At 43.9% G+C, this 13028-nt stretch overlaps 1 protein-coding gene across 9 annotated transcripts in view; it reads left to right on the top strand.

The window, feature by feature from the left end:
* The window catches only part of EGFL6 (EGF like domain multiple 6), a 256008-nt gene that overhangs the window by 83211 nt on the left and 159769 nt on the right, over window positions 1-13028 (top strand). For 7 of the 9 annotated variants that reach the window (XM_072818128.1, XM_072818131.1, XM_072818130.1 and 4 more), the window contains exons 4-5: window positions 8704-8829; window positions 10879-11014. The exons of 1 other annotated variant lie outside the window; for it this stretch is intronic. The gene's annotated coding sequence lies outside the window, so the exon portion shown is untranslated. The remainder of the gene's footprint in view (window positions 1-8703; window positions 8830-10878; window positions 11015-13028) is intronic. One more of the 9 variants, XM_072818134.1, reaches the window with a different exon arrangement.

Raw genomic sequence — 13028 nt, 5'->3', positions numbered from 1 at the left:
GCCGGGCGACGCTGTGCGCGCACACGCCGCGGCTGGGGGGGCGGGGGGCGGGCGAGCGGGGCGCGCGCCCGTGACGTCCCCGCGTGGGTTCCGCTTCCGCTTCCGCAAAGCCGTTGAGCTTTCCTGCGCGCGGTTCGGGGCTGTCCCGCTCTCCCGCTTTCCCGCTCTCTGGCTCTCCGCGGCTTTCCCGCTCTCGGCGGCTCTCGGCGGCTCTACCCCCCTCTCCGGCTCTCGGCGGCTGACCCCTTCTCGGCGCTGTCCTCCCTCTCGGCGGCTCCCCCCACTCTCGGGGGCTCTCCCCCCTCTCCGGCTCTCGGCGGCTGTCCCCCCTCTCGGCTCTGTCCCCCCTTCTCGGCGGCTGTCCCCCCTCTCGGCTCTGTCCCCCCTTCTCGGCGGCTCTCCCCCCTCTCGGGGGCTCTCCCCCCTGTCCGGCTCTCGGCGGCTGACCCCTTCTCGGCGCTGTCCCCCTTCTCGGCGGCTGTCCCCCCCCCTCTCGGGGACTCTCCCCCTTTTCCAGTTCTCTGGCTCTCGGCGGCTGTCCCCCCTCCGTGGCTCTCCCCCCTCTCCGACTCTCCCCCCTCTCCGGCCCTCCCCCTCCCCCTGTCCACGGCGGGAGCCCCACGCTTCCTCCCACATGCTCCCTCCACTTCGGGCTGCCCCACGCCAGTCGCCCCGTGCTCCAGGCCTGGCCGGAAACCTCGGCACCCGCTCCGGATCTGGAAAGGGACCCTTTCTGCTCCTCGGCACCGCGTGAGCGAAGCTGCCTGGGAGCCGCGTGCTGGAGCGGAGCCGCCCAGTAAAGGGCCAACGCCCGGCTCTCCGTCCGCGGCCCGCAGGAGGGTGTCCCTGGCTTCGGGGTGTACGTGTGCAAGGAAGGAGCCGAGGAGACGGGCATAAACAAGGTACGTGGTCGCCTCCAGGCGGATGGTGGAGATGGTGGCCGTGAATCCTGCTTATTTCACACCCTTGCTTTGAATTTGGGTCCAATTCGGGTGTGAAAGTGAGTGGAGACGGACGGTGGATTTAACAGCCCTTCCTTTGAGCCCACTGACTGTGCTCTTCTGTATTAATACTTCGCCCTACTGGAAGCCTGGAAATTTCTGTCAGTCCTGTCCCAGCAGTTCCGGCTCATCTCTATTCAGAACAACGCGGTTGTAGGTTTTTCAGGACAGCACCCTGTACTGACCTGTCATTTCGCTTCCAGGTAGACTCTTCTGGTCTCAGAAGCTCCAAGACTTTTGGTGTTCTTTATCTTTTTGGTCACTGTCTCACCTCATGCGTGTCAAATCACTCACTAGCGCAGGGGGTTGGGGGGGAGGGATTTGTCCTTTAGAGCACCTTTCTTTTTTTTTAATTTATGATAGTCACACAGAGAGAGAGAGAGGCAGAGGCAGAGACACAGGCAGAGGGAGAAGCAGGCTCCATGCACCAGGAGCCCGACGTGGGACTCGATCCAGGGTCTCCAGGATCGCGCCCTGGGCCAAAGGCAGGCGCTAAACCGCTGCGCCACCCAGGGATCCCTAGAGCACCTTTCTAAATCATACTTCCCTTTCCCTTTTTGCCACCTCCACCTGGGGCAGGTCCTCGTTACCATGAGGACCCAGGATCATTGGATTCTTTGGGTTCAGACACTAGCGTCCTCATGGATTCCCTTAGTGGAGTTTGAGCACTTCCTAAAGGGCCGGGTCATAGTAATCTTTAAAAATGCTGGTAACGACACAGCACAGCAGTAAACCTAAGTCCACTCATGTCACTCCTCCGCTCAAAACCGTCCAGTGACTCCCCATTTCATTCATAGTATAAAAATCTTTTTTATATGCAGTTTTTGAATTGAGATGTAGTTGACGTATAACACCGTATTACTTTCAGGTGCACAACATAATGATTCAACATTTGTATATATTGGGAAATGATTGGCATAATAAGCCTGTTAACATCCGTCAGCACACAGTTACACTTATTTTTTCTTGTGGGAGCTTTTAAGATTTACTCTCTTCGCACCTTTCAAATATGCAGAACATTATTTACTATAGTCACCATTTGTATTTTATATCCGTAGGACTTATGTATTTTATAACTGGAAGTTTGTACCTCTGGACCCTCTTTGCCCATCTGCCCCCACCCCCAACCCTGCATTTGGCAACCACCAATCTGTTCTCTGCATCTAAGTTCAGTTTTTTGGTTTTGGGTTTTTTGTTTTTTTTTTAAGATTCCACGTGCAGATGAAATGACAAGATATTTGTCTTTCATTAAGCCCTCAAGGTCCATCTGTGTCACAAACAGCAAGACTTCCTTCTTTTTGTTTTTTAAAGATTTTGATTATTGGGACGCCTGGGTGGCTCCGCAGTTGAATGTCTGCCTTTGGCTCAGGTCGTGATCCCAGGGTCCTGGGATCGAGTTCCACATCAGGCTCCTTTTTCTCCCTTTGCCTACGTCTTTGCCCGTCTCTGTGTCTCATGAATGAATAAATAAAATCTTTGAAAAAAAATAAAGATTTCATTTATTTATTTGAGAGCACGAGTAGGAGGGAGCAACAGAGGGAGAGGGAGAAGCAGACTCTCCACTGAGCAGGGAATCCCACAACATGGGGCTCAGTCCCAGGACCCTGATGCTTAACTGACTGAGCCACCCAGGTGCCCCAAGATTTCCTTCTTTTTTATGGCTGAATAATACCGCATTGTATATATACAGTTGGCCCTTGAATAGTGCCAAGGTTAAGGGTGCTGTGACACCCTGTGCAGGCAGAAAGCCATGTATAACTTTTGACTTCCCAAAAACTTTATAGCCCACTGTTGACCAGAAGTCTTAACCAATAACTTATAGAGTCAATTAACATGTATTTTGTATATTGTATATATTATATACTTTATTCTTATAATAAGAGAAAATGTTGGGCAGCCTGGGTGGCTCAGCGGTTTAGCACCATCTTCAGTCCAGGGCGTGATCCTGGAGACCCGGGATCGAGTCCCACGTCAGGCTCCCTGCATGGAGCCTGCTTCTCCCTCTGCCTGTGTCTCTGCCTATCTCTCTCTGTCTCTCATGAATGAATGAATAAAATCTTTAAAAAAAAAGAAAATGTTGATAAAATCATAAGAGAAAATACATTCAATACTGTGTTTATTGAAAAAAAAATCCACATACAAGTGGACCCACGGAGTTCAAACCCATGTCGTTCAAAGGTCAACTGTATATACCACATTTTATTCATCCAACATTGGACACTTAGGCTGCTGCCACGTTTTGCCTATTGTAAAACATGTCGCCGTGAGCATGGGGGTGCATAGTCAGTGTTTTCATTTCCTTTGGATAAACATTCAGAAGTGGGATTGCCGGATCATACAGTATTTCTATTTTTAATTTTTTGGGGCGCCTCCCTCCAGTTTTCTCTTGTGGGGGCACCAATTTACATTTTCATCAGCAGTGCACAGGGTTCTCTTTTCTCCACAGTCTCACCAACACCTGCTGTTCCTTATTTTTTTCATACTAGCTTTTCTGACAGGTGTAAGGTGATAGCTCATTGTGGTTTTGATTTGTATTTCCCTGACAATGAGTGATGCTGAGCATCTTTCCGTATACCTGTTAGCCATCTGTGTGTCTCCTTTGAAAAAATGTCTATTCATTTGCTATTGAGTTGTATGAGTTTTTTAAAATGTATTTTTTTTTTTTAATTTTTTTATTTATTCATGATAATCACAGAGAGAGAGACAGAGGCAGAGACACAGGCAGAGGGAGAAGCAGGCTCCATGCACCGGGAGCCCGACGTGGGACTCGATCCCGGGTCTCCAGGATCGCGCCCTGGGCCAAAGGCAGGCGCCAAACCGCTGCGCCACCCAGGGATCCCTTAAAATGTATTTTGGATATTAACCCCTTATGAGCTAGATGATTTGCTATTATTTTCTCCCATTCAGTAAGTTGCCTTTACATTTTGTTGAGGGTTTCCTTTGCTATGTGAAAGCTTTTTAGTTGTTTTTTTTTTTTAAGATTCTTATTTATCTACTGAGCCACCCAGGTTCCCTGAAGGGTTTTTAGTTTGATGCAGTCCCATTTATTTATTTTTAGTTTTGTTGCCTTTCCTTCTGGTGTCAAATTAAAAAGAAAAAATTGTTGCCAAGACTGATATTAAGGAGTTTACCACCTTTTTTTTCCTAGAAATTTTATGGTTTCAGGTCTTATGCTCAAGTCTTTAATCCATCTTTAGTTAATTTTTGTGTATGATTAAAATAGTGGTCCAGTTTCATTCTTTCGCATGAGGCTGTGCAGTTTTTCCAACAACATTTATTGGAGAAATTCCCATTATATATTCTTGGCTCCAAACATTTATGTGGTTATAAATTAATTGGCCCATTTGTGTGGGTTTATTTCTGGGCTCTCTTATTCTGCTCTGTTGATTTATGTGTCTGTTTTTATGCCAATATTATACCTTTTTTAATTCTTATAGCCTTATAATGTAGTTTATTTTTATTTTTGTCTTTAAAGATTTTTATTCATGATAGACATAGAGAGAGGCAGAGACACAGGCAGAGGGAGAAGCAGGCCCCATGCCCAGGAGCCCAACGCGGGACTTGATCCCGGGACTCCAGGATCGCGCCCTGGGCCAAAGGCAGGCGCTAAACCGCCAAGTCACCCAGGGATCCCTGTAATGTAGTTTAAAATCAGAAAGTATAGGGGTGCCTGGGTAGCTTAGTGATTGTTTGCCTTTGGCTCAGGGCCTGATCCCAGGGTCCCGGGATGGAGTTTCTCATCGGGCTCCCCAAAGGGAGCCTGCTTCTCCCTCTGCCTATGTCTCTCTCTGCCTCTCTGTGTGTCTCTCATGAATAAATAATAAAAAATGTTTTAAAAAAATCAGAAAGTATAATACTTTTAGCTCTGTTCTTTCTCAAGATTGTTTTGGCTATTTGGGTTCTTTTGTGGTTCCATACAAATTTTAAGATTATTATATTTCTGTAAAAAATTCCATTGAGGGATCCCTGGGTGGCGCAGCGGTTTAGCGCCTGCCTTTGGACCAGGGCGCGATCCTGGAGACCCGGGATTGAATCCCACGTCAGGCTCCCGGCATGGAGCCTGCTTCTCCCTCTGCCTATGTCTCTGCCTCTCTCTCTCTCTCTCTGTGACTATCATAAATAAATAAAAAATTAAAAAAAAATTCCATTGGGATTTTGATAGGAATTGCATTGACTCTATAAATTGCATTGGGTAGAATGAACATTTTAACAGTATTCTATTGATCCACAAGCATGGAGTATCCTTCCATTTATTTGTGTATTCAGTTTCTTTGTTCACTGTCTTAGTTTTCAGTATACAAATCTTTCACCTCCTTGGTTAAATTTATTCCTTGGTAGGTTATTCTTTTTAAAGCAATTATAAATGGGACTGTTTTCTTAATTTCTCTTTCTGATAGCTTGTTATTAATGTATAGTAATGTAACAGATTTTTCTATATTGATTTTGTGGCCTGCAGCTTTACCAAATGTGTTTATTAGTTCTAACAGGTTGTGGAGGTTTTATTGTTTGCTTGGTGGAGTCTTTAGAGTTCTTGCTATATAATATTATGTCATCTGCAAATAGTGATGGTTTTACTGCTTCCTTTCCAACTTGGGTGTCTTTTATTCTTTTTCTTGCCTAATTGTTCTGGCTGGAACTTCCAAAACAATATTGAATAAAAATGGTGAGAGTGGACATCTTTGTCTTGTTCCTTAGAGGAAAAACTTTCAGCTTTTTACCATTGACTGATTATGATGTTAGCTGTGGGCTTGTCAGAAATGACCTTTATTATGTTGAGTTACATTCCTTCTATACCCGCTTTGTTGAGAGTTATCATTAATGGATGTTGAATTTTGCAAAACGTTTTTTCTGCATATATTGAGATGATAATATTTTATCTTTCATTTTGTTAGTGATTGATTTGCATATGTTGAGGCATATTTGCATCCCTGGAATAAATTCCATTTGATCACTGTAAAATCCTTTTAATGTATTGTTGAATTTGGTTTGTTAATAATATTTTTGAAAGATTTATTTATTTATTTATTTATTTATGAATGATAGACATGGAGAGAGAGGCAGAGACACAGGAGGAGGGAGAAGCAGGTTCCATGATGGGAGCCTGAGGTGGGACTTGATCCTGGGACTCCAGGATCATGCCCTGGGCCAGAGGCTGGCGCTAACCCGCTGAGCCCCCCAGGGATCCCCTGGTTTGTTAATATTTTGTTGAGGATTTTTGCATCTGTGTTTATCAGGGATATTGGCCTATAATTTTCTTGTGGTGTCCTTGTCTGATTTTGGTATCAGGTAATTCCAGTCTCATAAAATGAGTTTGGAAGTGTTCGCTCTTCTATTTTTTGGAAAAGTTTGAGTGGGATTGATATTAATTCTTCTTTGAAATGTTTGGTAGAAGTCACCAATTAAGCCATCTGTCTTAGACTTTTGTTTATTGGGAGTTTTTTTTTTTTTTTTTAAGATTGTATTTATTCATGAGAGACACAGAGAGAGAGCAAGAGAGGCAGAGACACAGGCAGAGGGAGAAGCAGGCCCCTTGCAGGGAGCCCGACATGGGACTTGATCCTGGGTCTCCAGGATCACATCCCCGGCCGTAGGCAGTGCTAAACTGCTGAGCCACCCAGGCTGCCCGGGAGGTTTTTAATTCTTGATTTAATCTCCTTACTAGTAATTGGTCTGTTCAGATTTTCTATTTCTTCATGATTCAATCTTAGTAGGCTGTATGTTTCTAAGATTTTGTTCATTTCTTCTAAGTTGTCCAGTTTGTTGGTGTATAATCGTTCATAGTAATCTCATATCATTTTGTATTTCCATGGTATCGGTTGTAACATCTTATCTTTTTAAAATTTTTTTTATTTATCTATTCATGATAGAGAGAAAGAGAGAGAGAGAGGCAGAGACACAGGCAGAGGGAGAAGCAGGCTCCATGCCGGGAGCCCGACACGGAACTCGATCCCGGGACTCCAGGATGGCGCCCTGGGCCAAAGGCAGGCGCCAAACTGCTGAGCCACCCAGGGATCCCCTTATCTTTTTTAAAAGATTTTATTTATTTATTCATGAGAGAGACACACAGAGGCAGAGACCTAGGCAGAGGGAGAAAGCAGGCTCCCGGCGGGGAGCCTGGTGCAGGACTTGATCCCAGGATCACACCCGAGCCAAAGGCAGATGCTCAACCACTGAGCCACCCAGGTGCCCCTTTCATTTTTAATTTTGTTTATTTGAGTCCTCTTTATTTTTTTCTCTTTGTAAGTCCAGCTAAAGGTTTGTCAGTTTTATCTTTTCAGAAAACCAGGTCTTAGTTTCAAAAAACCACCTTCTTAGTTTGATCTTTTCTGTTACCTTTTTTAGTCTGTATTTCATTTATTTCCACTCTGATCTTTGTTATTTCCTTCCCTCTACTAACTTTGGGCTTCATTTGTTCTTTTTCTAGTTCCTTGACATGTAAAGCTAAGTTGTTTGAGATTTTTTTCTTCTTTCTTTCTTCTTTCTCTTTCTTTCTTTCTTTCTTTCTTTCTTTCTTTCTTTCTTTCTTCTTTCTTTAACAATTGATGTATTCTTTTTTTAAAAAAGATTTTATTAAAAAAAAGATTTTAAAAAATTAAAATATTTTATTTATTTATTCATGAGAGACACAGAGAGAGAGATGGGGGCAGAGACACAGGCAGAGGGAGAAGCAGGCTCCCTGCAGGGAGCCCGTCGTGGTACTCAATCCCCGTACTCTAGGATCACGCCTTGAGCTGAAGGCAGGCGCATAACCGCTGAGCCACCCAGGCATCCCATTTTCACTTGTCTTAAGTTATTTTTTTATTTCTTTTTTGTATTCTTCTTTGATCCGTTGATTGTTCAGGGTGTTGTTAAATCTCCACATATTTTTGAATTTTCTGGGCTTCTTTTTGTAATTGATTTTAGACCACTGTGGTCAGAAAAGGTACTTGGTATGATTTCAGTCTTCCTAATTTATACTGGAGAATGTACCATGTGCACTTGAGAAGAATGTGTATTCTGTTGCTTTTGCGTGGAATGTTCTAAATATACCTGTTAAGTTCATCTGGTCTAATGTGTCATATAAGACCAGTGTTTCCTTATTGATCTTCTGTCTAGATGATCTCTTCATTGATTGTAAGTGGGTATTTTGCTTTATATATTTAGGTGCTCCTATATTGGGTGCATAAATATTTGCAAATGCTATATCCTCTTGTTAGATTGACCCCTTTATCATTATATAATGACCTCCTTTGTCTCTATTATGGTCTTAAGGTCTATTTTGTCTGCTAGAAATACAGCTACCCCAGCTTTCTATTGGTTTTCACTTACATGGAATATTTTCCATCCCTTCACTTTTAGTCAAAGTCCTTGTGGCAGCCTACAAAGCCCTACATTACCTCTCTGAGCTCCTCATCTGTAGTGCCCCCTAGCTCTATCTTCTCCAGCACACCAGCTTTGCTGTTCCACACACACAGTCCCACAATAGAACCTTTGTTCTAGCTGTTTCCTCTTGTTACTTGGAATGCTCCTATGGTAGCCATCCTCCAAGGTGGCCCCCAGTGAATCTCATCTATTGGTATTCATGACCTTGTGTAGTCCCCTTTCATTGCTGAATATAGCTGACCAGTGTAACCAACCAGTAGGATACTGCAGCAATGATGACTTCTAACTTCTGAGGCTAGGTCATAAAGAACATTATGACTTCTGTCTTTTTCTTTCTTAGATCATTGGCCCTGGGGGAAAGCCAGCCACTCTGCTGTGAGGATACTCTCTCAGCCTGTGGAGAGGCTCGTGTGCTGAGGAATGAAGACCTCCTGCTAACAGAGACCTTAGCAGGCCAGCCATGTGGGTGAGCCCTCTTAGAAGTAGATCTTCCTTTTCTAGTCATGTCTTCACATGACTACAGCCCCAGCCAATATCTTGACTACAGCCTAGGGGGACATTCGGAGTCAATTAAGCTTCTTCTGAATTCCTGACCCATAGGAACTCTGAGATGATAGGTGCTTATTATTGTTTAAAGCTTCTAAGTTCTGTGGTACTTTGTTTTCCAGCAGTAGTTAATACAACCCTCCCTTCCCAGATGCTGACTTGGTTAATGCCTTCACCTCCTTCAAATCCTTTCTCAAATCTCACTTATCAAATGATGTCTATCTACCCTCAGCATTCTATTCAGTATTGTAATCTGTGCCCACTCTCTTGCCCTGCTCCCCAAATCACAATTCCTCTTTATTGTGCTCTAATTTTCTTTTTCCCATAGTACCTACCACCTTCCAAAATAGTATCTAATTTATATATGTATTGTATTTATTCTTGTCTTTTCCCTCTCTTATAATATAGCTTACTTAGAAACAGGGCTCTTTATGTGTTCTACCCACTGATGTAACCCAAGCACCTATAAAACTGGCACATAGTAAGTGCCTAAGAAATATTTGATAATCACTCTGGTAAAAATCTTCAGTGCTTTCCAGGGCCTGTAGAATAAAGTCAAAGGTACATAATTCTCAAGATCATTGCCAACAGGCCTTCTCTTTCTTTAAGCCTATCTTTTGCCTCTTGTTTCCTTCCTATATGTAGCCCCCCTTACAGTCAAATTCACCTGCACACTATCTCTGCCCTAGTGTCTATCACTCAAAATACTTCCATGGCCATCTTGGCATAGGAAAATCTGACCTACCCATTCTACACTTGCCTCATCCATGCAGATTTCCTTATCTCCTTTCAGCAAGAAAAGACTTTGTTCTTCTGTGAACTTGCACAGCACCTGGAGACCCCTCATATTTAGACTTTGCTTATATTGCCTTTAGAATTAATTATGTGTATATGGACTATGACTGTGTTGACAGCAAAGAATCATTCACCAATCTAATTCAATTCACAAACATTTATTGGGCACTTACTAAGTGGCATTTGCCTTGTTGAGAATTGGAATGCAAAAGAAAAGAATAAAACAAAAGGAGTAGGGAAAGGCCCTATCCTCAGTGTTTCGTGCAGAAGAGAGATGTGGCCATAATGAAGGCAGCAGAGAAAATGAGAACTGGAAGCTAAAGGGGCAATCACCCAGAAGCAGGTGGGGAACCCCAGAAAACAGATGAGTCGAGGAAGCAGTCGTCAATAATGAGCAATGCCACAGGGAGGTTGGCAGCAGTCCCACGATAACGATTTACTTAAGTCACTAAAAGAATGTTTGAATTTCAGAATTCTTGCCAGTGTCTCTATTTGATTCATGCAGGGCCTACCTAATATTGGATTGAGGTCTGAAGAGTATTGTATGGGAAATGCTTTGCTTGGGGTGGGAATTGGGGTGCTACAGTAGGGATAGTTCTTCATTTCTTTTACCATTGCAGGGTTCCATTTTAGAAAAATAGATTTTGTGACTCACTGACACATCTGTTGGCCACACAAAGGTCAAATCCAGATCCATACAAATTAGAATCATTGTGCATCTATCTCGGGAAATTAGGCAATTAAAATAAAGGCAGACCTCAGGAAAACTTTCTCTCTCTTTACAAAAAAAAAAAAAAAAAAATGCCATTACATTCTGGCCCAAAAATGCAGCCCCTGTTCTTTACGCTTTGCATGGCCAGGTACATAGTGAATGAGCAAAAACTCAACATTCCACATCAGAAAATTATTAACCTGTTTTCAGTGACATTTATCTATTATGGCATCATCTTCAGCTTCATTTTGGGGGCAGAAATGGTGACCCTTATTGGTACTGTAACAGAATTTGAAATGCTTGTTAAATATTGCTAAAATAATATTTGAGCATGTGATAGTGAATCACAGCTGGTAAACCAGTCCAATTTCCTCCCAATCTCTTATTAGTTTCTGTTCTGTAAGGGCAGCCAGCAAGCTGTAATACTCACATCCTTTGTTCTTGGTCTCAAACTACAATCAGGAGCACTTCTAACCAAAGGCGAGGCCTGGGCATGACACACAGACCTGGAAGAGTGCGTGGCAGAGAAGGGCACCATTGTTCCATGTTGAAGTTGGAGAAGATGACGTGGGAGGCGGGGCAGGAAGAGAGCCACAAGGTAATCAAGAATTGTTAAGATGCCAGTGAGTCCCTGAGGAGGCCTGTGCCATTGAGCAGGCCAAGTCAGAGCAGACAGGAGGAAATCACATAAGACCAGCCTGGTTTGGAGATCTGATGCCAAGGGTACCTGTGCCCTGTCCCTGGTTAAAACTGAAGTGGGCAGGAAGACCTCAAGGTTCCATGTTTCTGGGAGCAGAAGAGACATCCATTTGTGGTGTCTGTAGGGACGGTAAGGCAGCCTCTGAGAATTGCTCAGAGCCCTAAGATGACCAAGAATCAGAGAATGTTCCCCCCATGCCAGGGAGGGGGATGGTTATGGTACCATAAGCCAGTGAACCTCAAGAAGTCTTAGAGTTGGAAACGTGGGGAGACAGAATGGTAACCCCTGAAATGCCCAGGTACCGAAGCGTGGAAGAGAATAAGAATGAGGCCTCTGGGTGGGTACCAGGAAAAAGAGACACAAGGGGGCCTATCCCTCTGCAGAGAGAGCCCAAGATAGCAGACTGACTTTCTGTTCTCTAGGAGAAAGGACCCAAGGGAGGTTAGGCTCTGTTACTTGACATTTTATTCAGGTGCTAAGGTTCACAGCAGACATCCAGAAATATAGGCATAGCTATTGTGCTTTGTTATATTGCGCTTCACGGATATTGAGGTTTTGTTATTACAAAGCGAAGGTCTGTGGCAACCCTGCGTTGAGCAGTTCTGTTGGCACCCTTTTTCGAAAAGTATCTGCTCACTTCATATGTCTCTCAAATTTTGGTGATTCTCATGATATCTCGAACTTTTTCATTGTTATTGTATTTGTTAGGGTGATGTGTGTTGTTTGTGATTATGACTCGCTGAATGCTCAGATGATAGTTATCATTTTTTAGCAAGAAATTTTTTTTTTTAAGATTTTATTCATTTATTCACAAGACACCACACACACACACACACACACACACACACACAGGCAGAGACATAGGTAGAGGGAGAAGCAGGCTCCCTGCGGAGAGCCTGATGTGGGACCCCAGGATCACACTCTGAGCCAAAGGCAGACACTCAACCACTGAGCCACCCAGGCACCCAGGACCTGATTATTTTGAACTCACCCTTAATTTCCGCTACAAAGAGCTAGATTATTGAGACTTCGATGTGCGAGGGAGTGCTGAGTAGAGGAGATACTAGGACATGTGGTTACCTTCTCCAGGCCTGTAAGAGATAGGGAGGGACTGGCCATTTCAAGGGAATGCCTGTGTGAGAGCTCACGTTCAATTGTGTGAGTTGGCACCTGCCCTTAGTTCAGGCCCAGAACTCTGCTTACACATAGTCAGCTCTCAGTAAACATTGTAAACTCCTGAACCAACCAAAATACTTTGCTCTGGTCATTCTTGTCTAAATTGAGAATTAATTTACCATAGCTTCCTGAGTTTAAGGAGAGTACTTCTCAAAAGCATCCCTTGGAGAAAAAGAAAGGAGTCCTCTTATATTTGCGTTTATATGAAGTCTTTCATATCACAAGGTCTTCCCTGAATTATTTTAACAACAAAGTATTTTTAGTGAAAGGCAAATGAACATGAAATGACTTAGCATTAATTTTGGAGACGTAGAAAAGTCACTGAAGTTCCTAGTGAAAAGGAGTGAAACACCTTTTAATACAGATGGGCTGTAATTCCCGATGATGATATCTAACATGTTTCGACTACTCATGGGGGCCAAGCATTGGCTAGGCCTTTTACTCCTCCTATCTGCTCATTAATTCTCCCAAACACCTCTGAGGTCGGTACTAATACCCCCATTTTGGAGAGGAGAAAACTGAGGCACAGAAAGGCTGAGTACCTTGCCCTAGGTCATAGACAGTAGAGCAGGAGAGCCAGGGAAGGGGCACAGATTGGTTGTGGCATTCTGGCCCCTGTCCCAGCTGCCTCTCACAGCCATGGTCAATGCATGTTGAGTGTGAACAAGCCTTTGCAGAAGCTTATTTAAAAACCATGGAGGGGTGCCTGGGTGGCTCAGTTGGTGAAGCATCTGCC

The sequence above is a fragment of the Canis lupus genome, chromosome X, assembly GCF_048164855.1.
Source record: "Canis lupus baileyi chromosome X, mCanLup2.hap1, whole genome shotgun sequence".
NCBI classification, from domain to species: domain Eukaryota; kingdom Metazoa; phylum Chordata; class Mammalia; order Carnivora; family Canidae; genus Canis; species Canis lupus.
Note: the sequence above shows the minus strand (reverse complement) of the source record. Positions and strands in the feature narration are given on the sequence as shown.